Genomic DNA, 21,382 nt, shown 5'->3' with positions numbered 1-21,382 from the left:
CCCCATTTGCCTTGCAAAAACCAAAAAAAAAAAAAAAGGTGAATTCTGAATATGTGACAAACTAATAATGGAAGAAAAGATATATCCTTTATCTCTGGAAAGCTAGGGAGAAAGAATGAAAGTCACTTACTTATACTGCCAGAAAACTTTCCTGCATCAAGTATTTCTTTTATAAGCCCATTTGTTTTTGTTTTTTTTTTGGGGGGGGGGGTGTTGGTCTTTTAGCTCTCTATAGAAATGACTCAGAGAAAAACCTATCAGTAGCTTCTGATGATGATGATGATGATGATGATGATGATGATGATGATGATGGTATGATGATGATGGTCCAGTAGAATGGTTTCAAGTGCATCCCTTTAATCTGGGGTCTGGACGTCTCATTTACAAAATAACAAGCAATGGATAAGCTAAAAAAGTACTTTCTGGGTGTGGCAGCACCCTAGGTTCTCTTCTGTTCAAGACCCTTGCAATTTGGACATCACGGAGAAAGAAAGTGGCACCTATGGGTGCTAAGAGGCTCCACGGAGGTCCATAAACACCCACCATCCAGAAGCTATAGTGCATAAGGAAGGTTTCCAAGCCAAGGATAACAGGTGAACAGAGGAAGTCAGGCCCATCACAAGGAGACATCTAGATTGTCTGAGATTGTCCAGCTACAGCAAATCCCTCCTGAGCTGATGAGGAATTAATATTTTTCTCTGCCCTTGAGTTCAAAATATGGATAGAACACATCTGTCACTGTTCCCTTTTAATGAATGGTTATAATGGAGTCCAGTTCTCCTTGACCACAACAGACAATCTTGGAGAGAAGGGAAGGCTAGAAATGGCTAAAGGAAAATCTCTCAAGAATAATGTTGGTTCGGGGCAGCTAGGCAGCGCAGTAGATAGAGCACTGGCCCTGAAGTCAGGAGGACCTGAGTTCAAATTTGACCTCAGACACTTAATAATTGCCTGGTTGTGTGACCTGTGTGACATTCTTAACCCCATTGCCTTAAAATAAATAATTTTTTTTAAAAAGAGTAATGTTAGCTCAAGTTTCCTTTCTGCTTTATCTAATAGTCAATAAACTGTGATCACAACATACCAAGTCTCTCAATCTATGATATAATGGAAGCAAACTAAGAACCAATATATGAAGCAGCATGGACATTCTAAGCTCAGTTTCACATTCTGAGCAATATTATATCTCATCCTCCAAATTAATTGCTGACTTGACCAAGACAGAAAGGGCTACTTAAAATTGGATGCTGTCCATTAAAAGAAATCCCATAGTTTTCTATTGCAAATATTTAAATTTATTTTTTTAATACAGTGTTATTCTGTCCTAAATACCTTAGTACACTGAAGGGAAAGAGTTCCCATGAGTAGTATTATAGTTGCCTTTGTTCTTAGATCACCTAGTGACAGAATCTTGCCAAATGACTTTGAAATAGAAAGAATGATAATGCAGCATGGTATAGTACTGTATTTGGGGCCAGAGATCATAGGCTCATATTCTGTCACTATCACTTGCCCTGGCGCTTCCAGAATAAACTTTGGCAACCTCTTATATTCTCTAGGTCTCAGTTTCCTTATCTGTAAAATGAGGGGAGGGGGAGTGGAAAAGGTGATCTCTAAGGTACATTAAATTTTAATCTAGGAATCTCAAGAGGATAACAAAGAATGTAGATGCCTACTTCATATACAAAAACATCTACAACTCTAAATTTTTAATGGTTTTCTGAAAACATTTCACGTTACTCAGATCATTTTTATATATAATTTTTATGTTTTCACAATTTAGTGCTAGAAAGATTTCTGAAGACATTAATTTAACTTTCAAAAAAAATTAGAGTCAATCCTCAACTTTTATCAATTTAAACCTAAACCATTCAGTCAATGACAAGGATGTTATTTGTGCTATACATTTTCTTGCCATGAGTAGCATCATTTGTCTGTTTATTGGCCTGTAGAAGGGAATAAGATACTAGACAATGCCCTGGATTCCAGGCCTCTTCAGATGCTGCATGTCTTCTATCCCATGATCTCTAGCTCTCAGGCTTGGAAAAGACCCCTACTGGGATGGAGAAAAAAAGTCTGGTGGGAAATCCTCTAGATCTTGGTCTCAACCATAACCCTAGAGTCAAAGTTCTCAGATTACTTCCTCAAGATTCTATCCCATCCTACCTGCCGACTACAGTCTCTTCATGAAAAACTTTCAAATAAAATTCAAATAAATATTGCTGTGATTTTTGCTGGATACAAATGTATTTATTTGCTTCAGACAGCATTCGATGATACAATAATCTACTAAGAGTTTTCCATTACACAACTATATTTGCTCAGTCAGTTGAGTTGTTCTCTTTTTGGCTTAATCTGAGTAATGTTCAGCACTTTGCTCAGGTCCCTAAACCTAATTCAGCCAGTTTCCTAATCTGTAAAATGACAGAAAAAGAACCCCAATCTAACAGGGTTGTTGTGAGGGTCAAATGATCCTCAAAGATCAAGTAGTCTATGTGCAGAGCATCTGAAAACACTGTAGAACTGTTAGTAATCATCATCATGGATATAATTATCAATGATAACAGTCACAATACCACCTTGAGTGGCTCCATTTCTACAGTCAGTGTCACTTCTTATTGACACCTTTGGCTACTTTAGGGGGTTTCTGGACAAGGAACTTAGTCAAAAACCAAAGTCTCTCCACATATGATCTCACTAAGAGTCTTGGTACATACCTTTACCATTATCACACAGATAGCATGATGCAGGATTGGAAACCTAAGGCTTCCTAATTGTAAGACTGGCCTAGACCACTCTCTCTGACCCTCTCCATGTACACTGAAAATTATTTTAATTCTACAATGTGAGGATTTCAAATAAGGGTCCCTTGTGGAGCCACAATGGTTGGCCCCACAAGAGAGCCAGTATGACATTTCTTGACTGATTGGGTCTGATGCTTCACTGCCCAAGTCTGACCCAGGGCAGCAATAGTAGAGAAGGCACCTTAGAAGTCAGTATTCCAAAGCCATCTTTATCAAAACAAGGCAAATTAAGAAGTAAAAAATCCACAGCAAAACACTGTCTGAAGCTGTTCCTCTCCAATACATAGAACAGACATGAAAGTCATTGATCTATATATATATATACAGTACACACTTTTAAATCCATGTAGATAAATCAAATGAAAATGCTTTCTTTAAGGCAACCATGGGAAGATACTAAAGCAAGATGCCAATTAAATATTCATACATTCAATATTTCAAAATAAGGAATTTGGATATACACATGCATAATTTACAGTTCTATAGTGAAACCTGTCTACAGAGACCATTTTCACTGTATTTCAATTGCATCCCAACTTGGACTGCACAATGCAGCTTCACTCTCCAATGTTAAAACTTTAAAGTACACAGTAATTCACCTCAAGCCAACAGAATAAAGATCATGTTGGGCCCATCATACTCTCCTACACAAACTAAAGTCATAGCACTTTCAGAGTATCTCCCTCACTACTTCCCTTGAGTGGAGTCAAATGAAAGAGTAAAGGAACTCAATGGCAAAAGCAGAAACTCTGCAAAAAAATTCTAATAGGAAAGTCAAAATAGCTTCAATTTACCAATATATACATTGTTAACATATATTTTTATATTTTCCTTACCATTTATTCTATTAAGATAAAAGAATAAGAACTCCAAATACTCACGGATTATATATGAAGTGATTTAAATAGAAGTCATTATGACTATTTAAGCTTCCTCTATCAGGAATAGTTGAACAAGAGATTCACCCTCCCCACCAAAATGTGCATAATGGAGTATGGGGCTTTTTTTTTACAGTAATCCCCAAGCCACTCAAGATTTACATAGCAAATGCCCAAATATCTCCTCACTACTCCAGAGTGGACATAACAAGGACAAAAAAAAAAAGAGGCCTTGTATGTTTAAACTTCCTCTCCTCATTTTTATATAACTACATAATGATTTGCATATACTGAACCACTGGTAAAATCTGAACAGGTATATATCCCTAGCTAAACTAAACATAACTTAAATTTTATCACCACTTTAAATCACTCAATAATAAAAAAAAAAGTATGGGCATTGCAATGAATATACTTTTGCCTTAGAGCTAATACTTTAATTTTTAAGAACCAGAAAGGAAAAAAAAAATCAAAACTAGTCAGTAACAATGCAGCGTCTAAAAGCAATAAACTCAAAATTAAGTTATAAATAATTTAAAGCATGTCATGAAGATGTATTAATAATTCATCAGATAAATAATTTACTAAATAATCAAATAAATAAATAATGAAATACATAAATAAATCAGCAAATAAATAATTCTGCAAAATAACCTAAACAATAAGTCACCAAAACAAATGACAACCTGCAAAACTGCAATGATTTTCTAAATTCTGATAGTTTTAAATAAGCAAATGTATATAAACTAAATCAATCCTTGTTAGATACAGGAATGTTTTTCACTGCTATTGGTGAAATCCTTATTGGACTAAGAACATATTTTTCAAATTTTTCAAGAATGCATTATTATTTCTTTTAAATTATTAAGTATGACTGTTAAAACACATCTTTCTCTGTATTACACATAACCATTTCTATTAACAAATTTTCCTCCAAAATAAATGGACATCCTCTTTAAAAGATTTTTAATTCACCTTTTCTACCCAGAGTAGTACTTACAGAACAATAATGCTCTAGTCTTTTGGGTTGTTTTCTATCTTCTCCAAATCTTTAGAAGTTTTGCTGCAAAGAAAGAACAAACAGAATAACCTTAATTATTACAGATGGCATCTCATTCATTAGTGGATGACATTTTTTTTTGAAAGCACAAGAAAATCTGTTTTATAATTCTACAAAGCAACTTAATGTGAAACAACCATTACTAGTAGCAAACTACCTAAAGTTTTAGAAGTCTTTGGTGGAACAAGTTCAAGCAGATTGAGGTCTGTTTCTTGTATTTAAACTGACACACAATCTGTGCAACTGGCAGTATTTCAGATATGAAGACAAAAAAGGAGAAGGACAAAATGTTTGGCTGACATCTAATGTTATCCTTGGTTTTAGAAGCCCAAAAAGTCCTTGAAAGAATATAGTGAGATCACTTAATTTCTATAATCTGAACACACTCACAATTTAATTAGAACTCTAAACTACAAATTCAATAATAACACCAAGAAGGGGTCAAAAAAAACCAAACCAATGATTCCATAAAGCGGATCTCATTCTGCATTTATTTTAATATATTACAGTAGTATCCATTATATTTTCCTTGAAAACCATAGGGATACTGCTTTCTGAAAGCTAAGTCAGAACACTAATTGGAGTTTATTTATATATTTAATGTACATGAAGTGTCTGTTTCGATACAGTAAGGATCTGTGAATTTATTGGTATGATTATCCTCCCACCAATGCAGATTACAGTCCCATGATGATTTAGCTGAAGGTCTTTTGAGTTGCAGTTGCTAAAAAATTAATCACCTTGTAAACATCCTAAGCTGACCCTGTTAGACTTTAGCTAGTGATACACATTCAGAAAACAGACCAAACAGTCCGCACCCAGAGCTCTTCCACCCATAGTCTTTCCAGATTTCATTTTTATCTTGCTCAGTGTCTGGGAGGTACTTTATAAATGTTTCCTAATCAAATTGACATGACAGAACTCATCCTCTCTAAACCCAGTCTTTGAGAAGCCAGGGTGACCCTAAGCTAAAACCAGAGAGAGTAGGACTTTAAAGGAAGTATGCACATAAGGAAAGCATAAGAACATACACCTTCACTTTCCTATATTATTTTAAATCATAACATTAGCAACAGAATTTCTGTCTAATAAATTATCCCTGTGATAATCATAAGAGCAATCCAAACAGAGACTGCTCTTAGTTGTGGTCTTACCATCAGCAAAAAAAATGTTCATTTCACATTTAAGTAATTTATCCCTTTTGACTGAGTAAACAGTATTGCAACACTATTAAACACAAAAGAGTAATTCTCAATCTCAATCTCCTTCCCAAGACTGAAAAACTTCACATTAAACTAACTCAGTCTTTGAGTTTGGAAATGTTTTATTTCAAAATAATTTTGTTTCTCTGAAAATCCAGTTTAAAAGTTCTTATTTAGCATTCTGGAAATTAATGTCAGATTACAAATACATTAGATCACAGTTGGATATAAACAGGTTATCTATATTTCATTCTACATATGTATTTATCTATATCTATACTTATATCTGTATCTATAGTTGACTTGTCCAGGGTCAAACAGCTCTTAAGTGTCAGAGGCCAAATTTGAACTCCTGTCCTCCTAATTCCACGGCTGGTACTCTATCCACTGAACCACCTAGTTGCTAGATAGTACAGTGGATAGAGCACTGGTCTTGGAATCAGGCGGACAGGAGTTCAAATCCAGCCTCAAACACTTGACATTTACTAGCTGTTTGACCATAGGCAAGCCACTTAACCCTGTCTCATATCCAGGGTCATCTCCAGTCATCCTGATTCATATCTGGCCACTGGACCCAAATGACTCTGGAGGAGAAACTATATAACTATGGTTACATAGTACAGCTCCCCTCAGGCAAATCCAATTCACACATGTGCTTGTCATGGCATCACCTGATATCATGGTCTTCTTTGAAGAACAAAGGACAAACATCATATATTGTTATTCAAGATAAATGGACAATGGCCTTTGAAAGTGTTACATTAAATACATGAATAAGAAGTTAATTTCTTTAGTTCTGAAGGTTCATTGACCTTCCAGAATATATGACTTTCTCGAGAACTAACAAACTCTCAAAACTTCTCAAATCAGCATTATGCTCACTGCAGCCATCTCTGCGAGCCAAGCCGAGTAGCCTCACTACAGGAAGAGAAGACTGGCTCCTAACTGTAAAACTCAACAACTTTTCTCCACCAGGTCTCAAGCTACAGTGAGGCAGCACAGTTCAACTAAACCACTGCTGCTGGGGAAGCATCTACTTGCCCTCACCCCCAATCATTCTGGAGCAACCAACAGCCCATTTCAATCCTACCCATTTCCAACTGGAAGAAGGCAAGATAAAGTAGGGGGCAAGTATGAGATGCCTAGAGCAATCAATCAATCAATCACTCAGGGCTTACCAGGTCTAACACACTTTGCTAAATGCTGGAGATGCAAAAAAAAAAAAAAAAAAGAGGCAAAAAAACAGACCCTGTCCTCAAGGAGCTTACAAATTTAATAAGGGAAACAACATATAAAAAACAAACTAAACATCAATGATTATGAGAGGGAAGTCATTAGAATTAAGAGGGGAAGGAGAAGAGTTCCAATAAAAAAAGAAAGTTTAGTTGAGACTTAAAGGAAGGTGGAAAAGAATAGAAGCCAGAGAGAAGGCCCTAAGCAGAGAGATGGAGGGTCTTATTTGTGTAGCTTCCAGGAGTCCAGAGTCATCAAGGAGGAAGGTGGAAGATGACTCGAAAGGCAGGAGGGAGTTAGGTTATTCAGGGCTTTGAATGCCAAACAGAGCATTAGTATCTGCTTATGAAAGTTAAAGAAAGACACTGGAGATGGTGGCTGTTGTGGTTATTCAGTCATTTTGTTGTTTAATCAGACTCTTTATGACCCCAGTCAAGAAACCAATTGGGGTTTCTTGGCAATGATACTAGAATGGCTTCTCCAGCTGATTTTACAGATAAGGAACTAAGACAAACAGGGTTAAAAGACCTTTCCAGAGTCACACAGCTATTCTAAATCAAATTTGAACTCAGGTTTCCCTGATTTCAATGAATGCCACTGAACATGCCCATTCATTCTTAAGTTGCCAGGTAAAATGGTCGGATCTTCACTTTAAGAAAACCACTTTAGTGACTGGAATGGAGAAAGACTTAAGGCAATAGTCCAGTTGTGAGGTGATGGTGGAGGCCATGTCAAAGGAAAGAAGGAGATATATTCGGGAGATGTGGCAAAGGTGAACTTAACAGACTTTGGTGACAGCATGGACATGAGGAATGAGAGAGAATGAAGGATCTAAGATGTCTTAGGCCATGAGTCAAAGGGCCTAGATGGAGTTCATTGCCCTCTACCATGATAGAGAAGATAGTAGGTGGTAGTTCTGTTTAGGACATGCTGGATTTAATCTATCCACTGAACAATGGGTTCAGTAAGTCTGAAGGCCATGTGGAGATGTAAGAGTGGAGGTCTGCAGGGTTTCAGTGCTTAATCAGAGAACTAAGAGACAGAAGTAAATAGGACAGGACAGTGACACACTTGTAGTACTACAACAGGTCTGAAGAAAGAGGATAGGTACCTGACTAGGACAGGTTCGAACTTTGAGGAAAAAACGTCATGAAAGTCTCTGAAAAAATATATTTTCAAACATGGAAGAAGGCTGAGATAGCTTTGAGGCCACAAAAGAGAAATAAGGGGAAATGACTGAAATTACCAAAGATCTCAGGTGGAAGAAAATTCAACAGACAATCAACAGGCAAGTTATTAAAACAGAAAAGAGGATGGCTCAAGACATCTAAGTGGGTCCTAACATCAGTTAGTAAATATTTAAAAAATGAAGGAAACTGAAGCAAAACCAGTAAAGAAGGGAATTCTGTGGAATCCTGAGAGAACATGAAACCACAGGAGCATTTCCCAAATGGTGCAAAAGAAAAATAAGAATCCTAAAAGCATAGATTAAAAAGAAACAAATAACAAATATATGGCCTGAAGAAGATAAATTATTGGCAGAATTAAAGAACCTGGGGGAGGCTAGGTGGTGCAGTGGATAGAACACCAGTCCTGGAGTCAGAAGGACCTGAGTTCAAATACCCCCTCAGACATTTAATAATTACCTAGCTGTGTGGCCTTGGGCAAGCCACTTAACCTAATTGCCTTGCAAAAACCTTTAAAAAAAAAAGAATTAAAGAACCTGAATCCAAAATGAAGAGTAACTAATTAGAATAGAACAGCATTGAAGTGACAATTTAAAAAAAAAAGGAAAATGAAGTAAGGTTCAATGGACACATGATTTCAACAGAGGCTAAGCAAATTGACAGGATGCACAGAAAAACTTAATGAAAAAGACCTGCCAAAAGAAAAGTCAAAAATTTGAAAGTTAAGCGGCATTTATGTCATCTGAGTACTAAAATTTATTCATTCAAATATCTTAAATCATCTTTAAAAAAATTGCCAATTTGCTTCTTGCTAAATTACTATCAAGTAAGTCTCCAATTCTCTTTAGGTAATAAGGTAAATCATAAGCTCCATTTATTTAAACTAAAGGGTATTCTTTGGATAGACTGCCATGGTTTGGCAAGAAAAAAATTGACAGTCAAATGATTTTTTGTGTGATTACATTCAAACAGTTAGTTAAAGCAATGCACAAGTATCCTCACATGACTTACTTCTTCCTCTCATGTTTTTATCAAAATTTGTTTTAGAAAGTACCTTTCCTTTTTGGACAAAGCAAATGAATACTATCTTTGGTGCCTGCTTTATAGTATTCTAAATTGGCAGTTAAAAATACAACCCAAAGGATCCCCTATCTTCTTTGACAACAATTTATGTTTGTAAAGCCAAGCTGTTTCTCAACAATACTCCTCTCCAGAGAAGTAAACAAGTCTAATTTTACACCTCTGAGGGTGTTTTTGGTAGTTCTTGTTTTTTCTTTGGGGTTTTTTTTTTTGGTAAATTGCTAAATTTGATCTGTAGTTTTCAGGCATGTCCTATCTTCACCTCTAACTTAGAGTGGCTGATCCAACTTTAAAGTGAAAGCACAAGGGTAGCTAGGTGGTGCAGTGGACAGAGCACCTGCCCTGGAGTCAGGAGTACTAGAGTTCAAATCCAAACACTTAATAATTACCTAGCTGAGTGGCCTTGGACAAGGCACTTAACCCCATTTGCCTTGGAAAAACCTAAAAAAAAAAAAAAGTGAAAGCACAAAGAAAGGATGTCAAAGTCACATCAAAATTTTTAGGAAAAAATTCCCAGGAAACCTGACTGGGCAGTGATTCTAGAAAAAGTAAAGTAAGGTGGCCCTCAAAGAGGGTCAGAGCCTGTGAACTCGTGGGGGAAGTTTTCTTGGAAGCTTGCTGCTCTGTATAGATAGTGGGGGGGGGGGGGTATATCTTCAATACCCTTTGTAAAGCAGATTCTGATAGCTCACCGAGCCTATGCCCCATTAGGCTTACCTAGAGCATCAGCAGTAAGGAACAAAATTCTAATAATAATTTTAGCTAACTAGCTAAAATGTAAAGGAATAGAGGCTAGGGCAAAAAGTTATAGTCTAAAGTAGAATGTGTCCAACTACTAGGCTGCACCAGATTAAAATGGCACTGGGAAATGCTTAAGAAAATAAATAAAATTCCAATACACTAGATAATATGAATTTGAGAATTTCTAAATCAATATACTGCCAGAATGGATCCATTTCTTTTTACATCGGACAGCACCAACCAAGAAGACATTATATACAGAAAGTTCATGCTAGACAAGAAAGAAATCAAACCGTGGAGGTTAAGCTAACTAGATTTAACCATTCTACGGGGCACTAGGTGGCACAGTGGATAGAGCATCAGTCCTAGAGTCAGGAAGACCTGGGTTCAAATCCAGATTCAGACACTTTTCACTAGCTGTGTCACCCTGGGCAAGTCATTTAACCCTGACTGCCTCACATCCAGGGCCATCAAAGATCCTGATTCCTATCTGGTCACTGGACCCAGATGGCTCTGGAGGAAAAACTGAGGTTAGGGACTTAGCACAGCCCCCTCTCACTAAAGTCCAGTTCACAGGTGTGTCATGGCATCACCTCCCTGATGTCATGGTCTTCTTTGAGAACAAAGGACAAATAACAACAACCAGTCTGCATCCTTTGCTTTCTAGGTTTTTACATCCACTGGGCATTCCTCCTCCCTTTGAAGGCAGTGTGACTTGTCCTAACTTTCTGAAGTTGGTCTTAGAGGCCAGCAGCTTAGGACTGACTCAGAAAGGTACTGAGGAGAGAAAGCACATGGTGTTTTTGTCTGGTTCTGGCTACCCTGAGAAAGACCCTGTCTGAGGCTGGGTCAGAGGAAGGAGGAGTTAGATATTCAGAAAAGCACCTTTCACTAATATAAAAAGTTTTCTCAATATAAAAAAAAATGCTATCTTATTCTGCTATTTGTTTTAACTCCTTTTGTTACTTTTTCTTGATTCTTATGGATGTCATATGAATAAAGAATGAGAAGATAATTAGGCTATAAGTTCCTTGAGGGAAGGAGAAATATTTCATATTTCTCTGTTATTTCTTCTCTGAGATTTTATACTATAATAGGAACATCCATATAGGTTAAAAGATATAGTCAGTTTAAAAAAAAAACCTGTATATTTAGACTTCAGACTTATTTATTTTACTTGGAAATTATACCTAATCCTGAGCAAAAACAGTCTTACCACAAGGTTGTATCTTCAGCAATGAACCAAAAAAAAAAAAAAAAAAAAATTCCCACCTCCACACATCTCTCTCTAACTGATGATAAACGCAAAAAACAAACCAACAAATCCTCTGTGCAGTTTTTCTTATACTCATTTGGCTGACCAGTACTGATGTCATAAATGGCAGTTTTACAAACTTCACATCTGACCAGATGTTATGTCTATCACTCCCATCAATTTACCTTTGCCCGAGATCGTTTTGCGTATTTCATCCCCAGGCCAGAAAAACCTTCCTTTAGGTTTATATAATCTTTCTGCCAACTAGATTCTTCAATTTCTATTGGTGTATTTGAGGTTTCCCCAGCCTGTGTACTATGAATTCTACTGCCTGGATCTATACATCTCTTGGATGCTTCACATTTATATTTAATTCTAAATGTCTATGATTTCCAGGCTTTCTTTTTATCAAGACAAAACAACCATTACCATAGGGTTAACTCTCTTTGGACCACACCAGCTAACATTTACAAAAACATAGCTCACAGTCTCCCTTGGAGACAGGAAGGCCTGGATTCAAGTTTCTTCCTCCAACAATATCCCTAAGCAACTGTAAGATTCTAAATGGCAGAGAAAATGTTGACCTTCATTGGCAGGAGTGACCCCAATGAGGAATTCACTTCTTAATGGATAGACTATACCAATGCAATTACAGATTCAGTCCTTTAAGATTTACAAACTACTCCATGAAATGGGTGGTGAAAATATTAATAGTCCTACTTTTTTAAAATTTTATTTAAGGCAAGTTAAGTGATTTGCCCAAGATCACGCAGCTAGGCAATTATTAAGTCCAGGGCTGGTGCTCTATCCACTGTGCCACCTAGCTGTCCCAAATAAGAATTTGAGTCTAATAATTTCATAAAAATTCTTTCTCCACCTTATCTGATCCTCAAAACAATTTCATTAGATAGAAATATCACATTAGTATTAATAATGTTTTAATACATGTTTATTGATAACACTGGATTTGAGAAATGACGAAACTGAAGCAAAAAGGTCATAAAGCAAGGATGTTTTTGTCCCAGATTCTAGCCCATATCCTCGAACTTCCAGTTATAAAATGGACCTTTTCTCAAAATCCAAGCCCTCAACTTCTCCCTTGGATCCCAGTTCCTAAGGAGGATTACACTCTCTCTCCACACACCAACCTGTCCTGATCCACTGGCTCCTTCCTGCTGCTAAATGGAGTGCCCAAGCCTCCCTCATATTTAAAAATGATTCTCATTTTACCCAACCATCCTCTCAAGTGGTGGGTATGTGCACATATGTATAGACAAACATACATATATCCTCTCAGAGCTAAAATTCTAGAAAGAAACGGCTATCTACGCAACCCAATTTGGCTAATTCTTTCTTGCAAAATTCTACAGAAGAGTACTGCAGTTGGAGAGAAACTCAGGAGGGAGGGAATGGAATAGTGGACTCCTTTAGAAGAGGAAAATAAAGGGATAATAGATATTTTAACAGAAAAAGTGAGGGACAGTGACAGACAGAGATGTGTAATGGGCTATGAGAGTGGGGCAGGGAATGGGTGTCTGAGAACAGTGTCCACAAGGATCCCTTGTGAGTCACATGCTGAATCAGTTTTTAAAATACAATTTTTCATTTATTTTTTTTAAATATTTACCAATCACATTTTAGTCAGGTTGGGCTCAGTAGAGTTTTGAGATCTGTAGAGGATGTAATAAAATTTTCCAAGAAAGGAGCATGTATCCTAAGTTTGCATCTCCCTCCAGATGAATCTAGAGAGAAGTTCTTTTCTAAAAAGAAATAACTGGAGATGGTAGGTGGGAATAAAATCAGGCCAAAAATGACTTAGGGACAGAGATTATTCCTGCCATACCACTATCTCCTTCACAAACCGACAGATGAGTGGAGTATATAGGAGATGGAAGATCCTTCTCTGCCCCCCCCCAAAAAAAAGAAACAAAGAAAAGAAAAGGAAGGATGAGGAGAGAGCTAGAAATGAACTAGTACTGAAGTGGGCAGAGATCTCACCCTTTACCTTCTCAAAAGGTACCCTCTTCTATGGAACATAAAGAATATATATACCAAAAAGTTCTCCCTTGGGGAGGGACATAGAGGCAATAATCAAGACATACAGGCAATGAATGAAAGGAAAAAAGTTCAGAAGAGCCTATAAAGGGAAATGAGGAAATAAACTTCTTTTAGAAACATACCACAAATGAATATTGCTCAAGTTAAGGTTGGATGCAGAAGAAGCAAGGATTTTTATTTACATTTTTATCTAGAGAGGAAAGGAATAAAAATAAGGAGGCTGGGAATTATTAATTTTTTTCTTTTTAAGGAAAGAATACCATCAAGAACACTAAAGGAATTTGAAATAGGACAGTTAAACAGGAAAAGTCTGGGAAAATCTGGATCAAATGCAATCAAAACTAATCACAGAGATAAAGTGTTCAATGAAAAAAATAAAGCGATGAAAATACAACATATATTAAATTAATCTCTGAATAGTATAGAATATTGCTGTTGTTTGTTTGTTGCTATCTTTGTTCTTCGTACTCGAAGACTGTGACATCTGGGAAGAGATATCATGACATGCAAGTGAACTAGATCTGGGTCCAGTGGCCAGATACTGATCAGGACAGCTGGAAGTGGCCTAGAACAGCCTAAAGAAGAGTCCAAAACAAGCTTAGTGGCACAGCTTTCAATGAACTCAGGAACCTTATGCTAGTGTTAGAAAAGGCTCCTTGTTTCACACAAATTACTTGGAAAACCAGAGAACAATGTGTTAGAGACTACTTTTTAGCCAACATTGTACTCTGCACAAAACAAAACGCTCATTACCTAGGATCCTCCTTGAAAGAAAACAGAGCACAGCCTATCCTTCTTACCTGTCCTAGGTGACTGTTGTTCACATCCACCCATAATTCATCACAAGGTGAACAGCCCAGGGGTTATTCAATCTCTCCTGGCCTCACAAGGACACTGGAGGACATAAGGAAACAAATGTCATGCACCTGTTATCCCATCTTCCTTTATAAGCCTGAGTTATTAAAGGAACTTCACAATTCCCCAAAAGAAATGCACCCTTTCTCTCCACTCTCCTGTTAGTCCCAGTTCCAATTTGGTCATTCTCAGTGAATTAACTGATACACTCCATGGGATGTTCATTAACCCAATTACATGTTAGACAATGAAACTCCCTTTCCCCAAGTTTTCTCCAAGTCATGTCTCAAGAATTATTTAAGATTTTTTGAAAAAATATGATACAGAAGCTAATGTTATTTGAAAAAAATGACAGAAAAAGCATGAAAGAAGAAGATAACGTTTACCAAAGATATATAATTCTGTCACAAGAGTCTAAAGAATTGAATTTGTTCTGAATGGGGAGATTCTGTTGGAGGATGACAACAGAGTGAATGCAGGAACTCTAGAAATAAAATTATGTTGTGTCAATAATTTGGTCTAATCATACAATTACAAAAAATCAAGTGGATAAAAATCAACTTATAAAAATTTTTAAGAGGGGCGGAGCCAAGATGGCAACAAGAGAGGATCCTGTATCTTAGCTCTCTCATAAAACTTCTAAACTAAGGACTACCTAAATTTTCAAGAGACAGAACCCACAGAGGGACCCGGAGAGGCATTTCTCCTACTCAAGGTAACCTGAAAAAGAGCAGAAAGGCTCTGCTCCCTGGGGTCGGAGGGGTGGCCTGCCAGAGGGGTGGTCCACCAGAGCGAAAGAACTTCAGCCTCCAGAGGCAGCCCCAGGGCGCTGGAAGCTGCAGCTCACAGCAGGGGAGTTTCCTGACCTACGCCCCTGGGGAGCACCAGGCACAAACTGGGGCAACAGCGGGGGACCTCTGCCAGAGGGAGCATGTGAAGCCCAGCCCTCAGGGCACACAGCCAGCAGCATAGACAAGGCAGCCCAGATCCAGGAACAGAAGCAGGTGGAGCCGGTAAGCAGGAGCCCCCAGGGCATGAGCCCATTGAGCTGAGGGAGGGGAGTGAAGAGAGAGAGACTTATGAGCTCTGTCCTCTGCCTCTGGAACAGGACTCTGGGGCTCTGACCACATTCAGATCCTGATCACAATCTAGGCCCCCCGCATAGAACAGCAGGGCCCCCCCCACCTCAGTCCTGTGGCAGAGGGGGGCGCATATGGTTATTCACAGACCAGGAGGGAGGACAGAGCCTCACACACTGAGACCCTTGTGGGAGTGTCCCAAAAGCTCAGGAAGCACCCCCAAAACAGGCTAAGGCTGGGAAAATGAGCAAGCAGAGAAACAAGACGAACACTATTGAGAAATATTTTGCCTGTGAGCCCAAGAAGGATCAAAACACTCAGTCTGAAGATGAGGAAGCACAAGTTCTTGCATCTAAAGACTCCAGGAAAAACAGAAATTGAGCTCAGGCTATGACAGAGCTCATAAAAGACTGAAAATCAAATGAGGGAGCTAGAAGAAAAACTGGGAAAAGAAAGGAGAGAGATGCAGGAAATACATGAAAATGAAGTCAGCAGCTTAGTCAAGGAAATCCAAAAAAATGCTGAAGAAAATAGCATGCTAAAAACCAGCTTAGGTCAAATGGATAAAGCAGTTCAAAAAGTTATTGAGGAAAAGAATGCTTTAAGAAGCAGAATTGGCCAGATGCAAAAGGAGATAAGAAAGCTCTCTGAGGAAAACAAATCCTTCAGACAAAGAATAGAACTCAGGGAGATTGATGAATTTGAGAAATCAGGACTCAATACTTCAAAACCAAAAGAATGAAAAATTAGAAGAAAATGTGAAACATCTCATTGAAAAAACAACTGACATGGAAAACAGATTTAGGAAAGATAATTTAAAAATTATTGGAATACCTGAAAGTCATGATCAGGAAAAGAGCCTTGACATCATTTTCAAAGAATTACTACAGGAAAATTGCCCTGATATACTAGAAGCAGAGGGCAAAATAGAAATGGAGAGAATCCACCGATCCCCCCTGAGAAAGAGATCCCAAAAAACGAACCCCCAGGAATATTATAACCAAGTTCCAGAACTCCCAAGTCAAAGAGAAAATATTAAAAGCAGCCAGAAGGACACAATTCAAATGCCATGGAGCTGCAATCAGGATCTCACAGGACTTAGCAGCAACTACATTGGAAGCTCATAGGGCTTGGAATATAATATACCGGAAGGCAAAAGAGCTTAGAATGCAACCGAGAATCAACTACCCAGCAAAACTGAATGTCCTCTTCCAGGGAAAAACATGGACTTTCAATGAACCAGGGGAATTTCAAATGTTCCTGTTGGAATGGCCAGAGCTGAACAGAAGGTTTGATCTTCAAATACAGGAGTCAGGTGAAGCATAGAGATTGGAGGAGAAGGGGAAAATATGAAGGACTTGATGATGATGAACTGCATGTATTCCTGCATAGAAAAATGACACGGATAATACTCATATGAACCTTCTCAGCAGGTAGGAGCTTTTATAGTTGAAGCACAGGAGAAAGCTGAATTTGAAAATAAAATATGGTATAAAAATGGCGTCAATAGAAAAAAAGGAAATGTAATGGGAGAAAGGAAAAGGAGAGGGGGAATAGGCCAAGATATTTCATATAATAAGATTTTTCTTTATTACAATGAGCTATTGCAATGATATGGAAGGGGGGAAGGCAGGGGAGAATAGGGGAATTTTCGCTCTCATCAGAGGTGGCTAGGAGAGAAAACAGCATATATATGGGGTATAGACATCTGGAGTAAGAAGGCGGGGGAGACAGGAGGAAGGGGTGGGGATGTGAATGAAGGAGGAGAGGAGGGACCATGGGGGAAGAGTGGTCAGATATAATGCATTTTCTTTTTTACTTCTTGCAAGGGGCTGGGATTGGATGGCCTGTCCGGGACCATAGGGCCAGGTGGATGCTGGGCCTAAGGGGTGGTATGTGGGCTTGGGGCCTCTTGGCCCCAGGACCAGGGATCTGTCTGCTGTGCCACTCAGCTACCCTACAGTAGAGTCAGTGAAAGGAGAGAGAAAATATAGTACATGGTAGTGGAGAAATATGAAAGGAGGGAGTTGTGATCAGCAATGGCAACAGTGAGGGGTGGCTAGGTGGCACAGAGGATAAAGCACCAGCCCTGGAGTCAGGAGTACCTGGGTTCAAATCCAGTCTCAGACAATAATTACCTAGCCGTGTGGCCTTGGGCAAGCCACTTAACCCATTTGCCTTGCAAAAACCTAAAAAACAAACAAAGAAACAAGCAATGGCAAAGGTGGAAAAATATGGAAGTAATTTTTGTCATGGACTTATCATAAAGAATGTGATCCACCCGTGACAGAGCTGTTGGTGTTGGAACACAGACTGAAGCACATTTTTTATTATTATTTGGGGGGGGGGTGCAGGGCAAATGGGGCTGGGTGGCCTGCCTGGGGCCGCGTAGCAGGGTGATTGTTGGTGTCTGAGGCCCTATTCCAACCCTGTGCTCCTGGCTCAAGGGCCAGTGCTCTGTCCGCCACCCAGCCTCCCGTACTATTATTACTATTTTATTTTATTTTAGGTCTATTTTTTTTCTTTTTTTGGTTTATGCAGGGCAGTGGGGTTGGGGTGGCTTGCATGTCACACAGCTAGCTGGCTGATTGTTGGGTGTACGGGGCTGGATATGGGCTTGGGTGCTCCTGGCTCCAGGGCTGGTGCTCCATCCACTGCGCCACCTGGCCATACCTACAATTATTACTATTATTTTTTAATTTTAATTTTAATTTTTTTCTCGACCCTTTACTTTATCGCTCAAGTGAGTCTGTATTTTGGGGGGGGGTATTTTGTTTACTCTTAAACAAGAATATTTTATTAATGTATAAAAAATGTACAAAATGAGAAAATATTAAATTTAAAAAAATAAAAAAATTTTAAAAAGGGAATGGAGGCATTGACAATCCTTCTAAAGCTTAGAGGGAAGAATTTTTAAGCAAACAAGGTGGTTAAAGAAAAATATTGCACTCTGTATTTTAGGTACAAGTCTTTCAGACATAATTTTTATTAATTTATTATTATTATTATTATTATTATTCCAAATCCAAGCATTTTCAGAAAAGATGACCAAACCAGCAGACCCCTCATGTTCTCAGAAGTATCTCTAAGACAGCACATTTTGAAATAACACATACAGGAATCCTGAACATGTGAAATGTCACAATAAAATAAACTATAATTGGGGTTAATATTCTACTCCATCTATAAGAACAATGCCTCTCTGGCTCACCCTGGAATTTCCCTGATTTCTCCTTCTGGAACAGTCCCTCTCCCAGTCCATTCGCTGGGGAACATCTCTCCCTAAGGCCCTCTCTCCCACTGGGAGTTCCACTTAAAGTGTCCATTTGGTGGAGGGCCCATGGGGGGGCAGGTCTGGGCTAACCCAGGCTTGCCAACTTGCCACACCCACTCATCTGACTCAGCCCCTCCCACCCTCTCTTTTCTGTGGAGTCTTCGCTATTTTAATCTAAGTTCCCTGTAGGCCAGGCTATCCCTATTTTGCTTGTTTTTTGTACCCTAACATTTATCAGAGGGCCATAGTAAACACTAAATAAATAGCTGCTTTCCTAGTCTGCACTGTTATTTAGCGGTTAGTCAAATCCCTTTTAAAGATATGGACTGTCTTTTCTCTTTTCTTTGCCCCACAATGCTCAGCAGTACCAAATACATCTCAGGACCTTGATAAATGCTTGACTAGAATTTCATCCACCTTTTAGGTCCTTAGTTTTTATTTTTGACCCTATACAAACTATTTTGCTAAAGGGAAAAAAGTCAGGAAAAGACTTCAGGGAAATATTTATTTAATATTTTCAGGTAATCTAAAGAAGAGGTTTTTAATATACTTCCACAGGGGATAGAGGCAAAATGCAAAACAAAATAATTTCAGTTACATAATATTAAGACATTTTTGCCCAAATAAAATCAGAATGATTAAGTTTCCTATTAAATTGGGGGGGTGGGAAAAGTTGGCATGAATTATTTCTAACCAAAGTCTTATCCTATTACAAATATATACATATTTGTATGAATGCATAATAAGAATATTTCAGACTATAAGCATAATAGTCAAAAAATTATAAACCATTGATAGCTAAATGAAAAGACTGTACAAATTATGAATAGAGAAAAACAAATTGAAATATCTCTCAGCCAGGAAACAGGCAAAGATGACAAATTTGTCTTGGTTAGAAAGGTTATAGGAAGGGAGTCACTGAAAGTACAAATCCTAAAGCTGAAGTTTAATACACTGACCATATAATGAGAAGTCAGACTTTGTTGAAAAGATTGAAAGTCAAAGGAGAAGGGGAAAGCAAAAGATAATATGGATAGATAGTGCTGGAAACAGTAAACATGAGCTTGAGCACACCTCAGGTTTATTACAAGATATGGTTCAGTGAATTAGAGTGGGGTGCGACTCTTACAACAAAAGGAAGGTACTCGCACTCAAATACTAATATACCTTAGGTGGACAGGAAGTAATACAACATTGTGGATAATAATTTGGAATTATTGGGGAAAAAAAATCACTAAATTCTTTACAACACTAAAACTACTAGGTATAATCCCCAGGAAGATGAAATATTGAGTGAACAACCCCAAATATGTCAATATTTATTGTGATGGATTCATATATCTCACTATATCTGACTATGAATTTCTTTCTTGATTCATTCCCCAACAGAGCTCTAAACTTGGAAGCTGGGTCTACCACCATGCTCCAACACCCTTCTGATTTTGAATGATATTGCAGCCCTATCAAGCAGTGAGACCCCTCAGTCCTTACAGTACCTTCATCTTCACTGGCTATTTCCTTCAAGGAGAACTATTTTTTCAAAGTTTTATTGAACACAAGTTATTTTCAAATGGGCCCCTCCTCTTGAGCCCTTTCTTGTTCAGCTCAGGCATTTTTCAGTCTTGTCTGACTCTGTGACCCCATTTTAGGGTCTTCTTAGCAAAGATGCTGGAACAACTTGCTATTTCCTTCCCCAGCTCATTTTACAGATGAGGAAACTAAGGCAAACAGGGTAAAGTAACTTGCCCATGGTCACACCTCTAATTAGTGTCTGAGGCCAGATTTGAACTCAGACAGATAAGTCTTCCAGACTTCAGCCTGATGCTCTTAAGTCCACCATGTCCAGGTCTTCATTCTTCTCTAGGTTTTGTTCCCTGATCTCTAGGCTGCTTTCTCTACCAGGACCCCATAGTAGGGGAAGACAAAAGAAGACTTCAGACAAAGCTCTGGAGAAAGTCCATAATTAGAGAGAGTGGTATGAGTGATGAGAACCAAAGGTTACTTGAGAACGATGTAGAACAAGAAAAACTGGGTGACTGGAGCATCATAAAAGCCCAAAGAGGAGAGTAAGGAAAGAAATGGAGAGTAGATCGAATCAAACAGCAAAAAAAAAAGACTGAGACTGAGAAAAGTCGCTTAGATTTGGCGATTAAGAGATCTTTCATGGTTCTGTTGGTGCAATTTCAATTAAGTGATGAGATCAGAAATCAAACTAAAGAATTAAGAAAAAAAGACAGACGTAAAAGATGTAAATATAGCCTTTTTCAGTCTGACTGAGAAAAGAAAGTCAAGATAATATCTTGAGGAGACAGGGTTTAGATTTTTCTAAGGCTAGGAGAGAACTGTGGAAATCTGAAAGCAGTAGTGAAGAAACCAGTAAACAGAGAAAGGCAGACAATTGGGAGACTAGGCCACAGGAAGTTAGAGAGGGCCAAGGACTGAGGTTGCAATGTGCTGATAGACAGTTTAATAAAGAGAAGCACCACTTCATTGTCAAATTAGTAGAGGACAAGAGTAAAAGTGAGAGGTGATGTCAAAAGTTCTTGAGATGAATAGAATGGAGAGAAAGCAAGTTTGTATTGAAAGGTCTCAATCTTCACAGAAAAGAGGTGAGGTCCTCAACTGGGGGAATGGGGCAGTTGTGGGAGGTCTGAGTAAAGAAGAGAAGGTCTGAAA

At 38.3% G+C, this 21,382-nt stretch overlaps 1 protein-coding gene across 1 annotated transcript in view; it reads right to left on the bottom strand.

Annotated features, from left to right (window-relative positions):
- TBC1D5 (TBC1 domain family member 5) overlaps window positions 1–21,382 on the bottom strand; it is a 577,752-nt gene that overhangs the window by 529,141 nt on the left and 27,229 nt on the right. The window contains exons 2-3 of the mRNA XM_074195734.1: window positions 14,299–14,392; window positions 4,683–4,745 (exon numbers count right to left, since the gene is read on the bottom strand). The gene's annotated coding sequence lies outside the window, so the exon portion shown is untranslated. The remainder of the gene's footprint in view (window positions 1–4,682; window positions 4,746–14,298; window positions 14,393–21,382) is intronic.

This window comes from Macrotis lagotis, chromosome 7 (genome assembly GCF_037893015.1).
Source record: "Macrotis lagotis isolate mMagLag1 chromosome 7, bilby.v1.9.chrom.fasta, whole genome shotgun sequence".
NCBI classification, from domain to species: Eukaryota; Metazoa; Chordata; class Mammalia; order Peramelemorphia; family Peramelidae; genus Macrotis; species Macrotis lagotis.
Note: the sequence above shows the minus strand (reverse complement) of the source record. Positions and strands in the feature narration are given on the sequence as shown.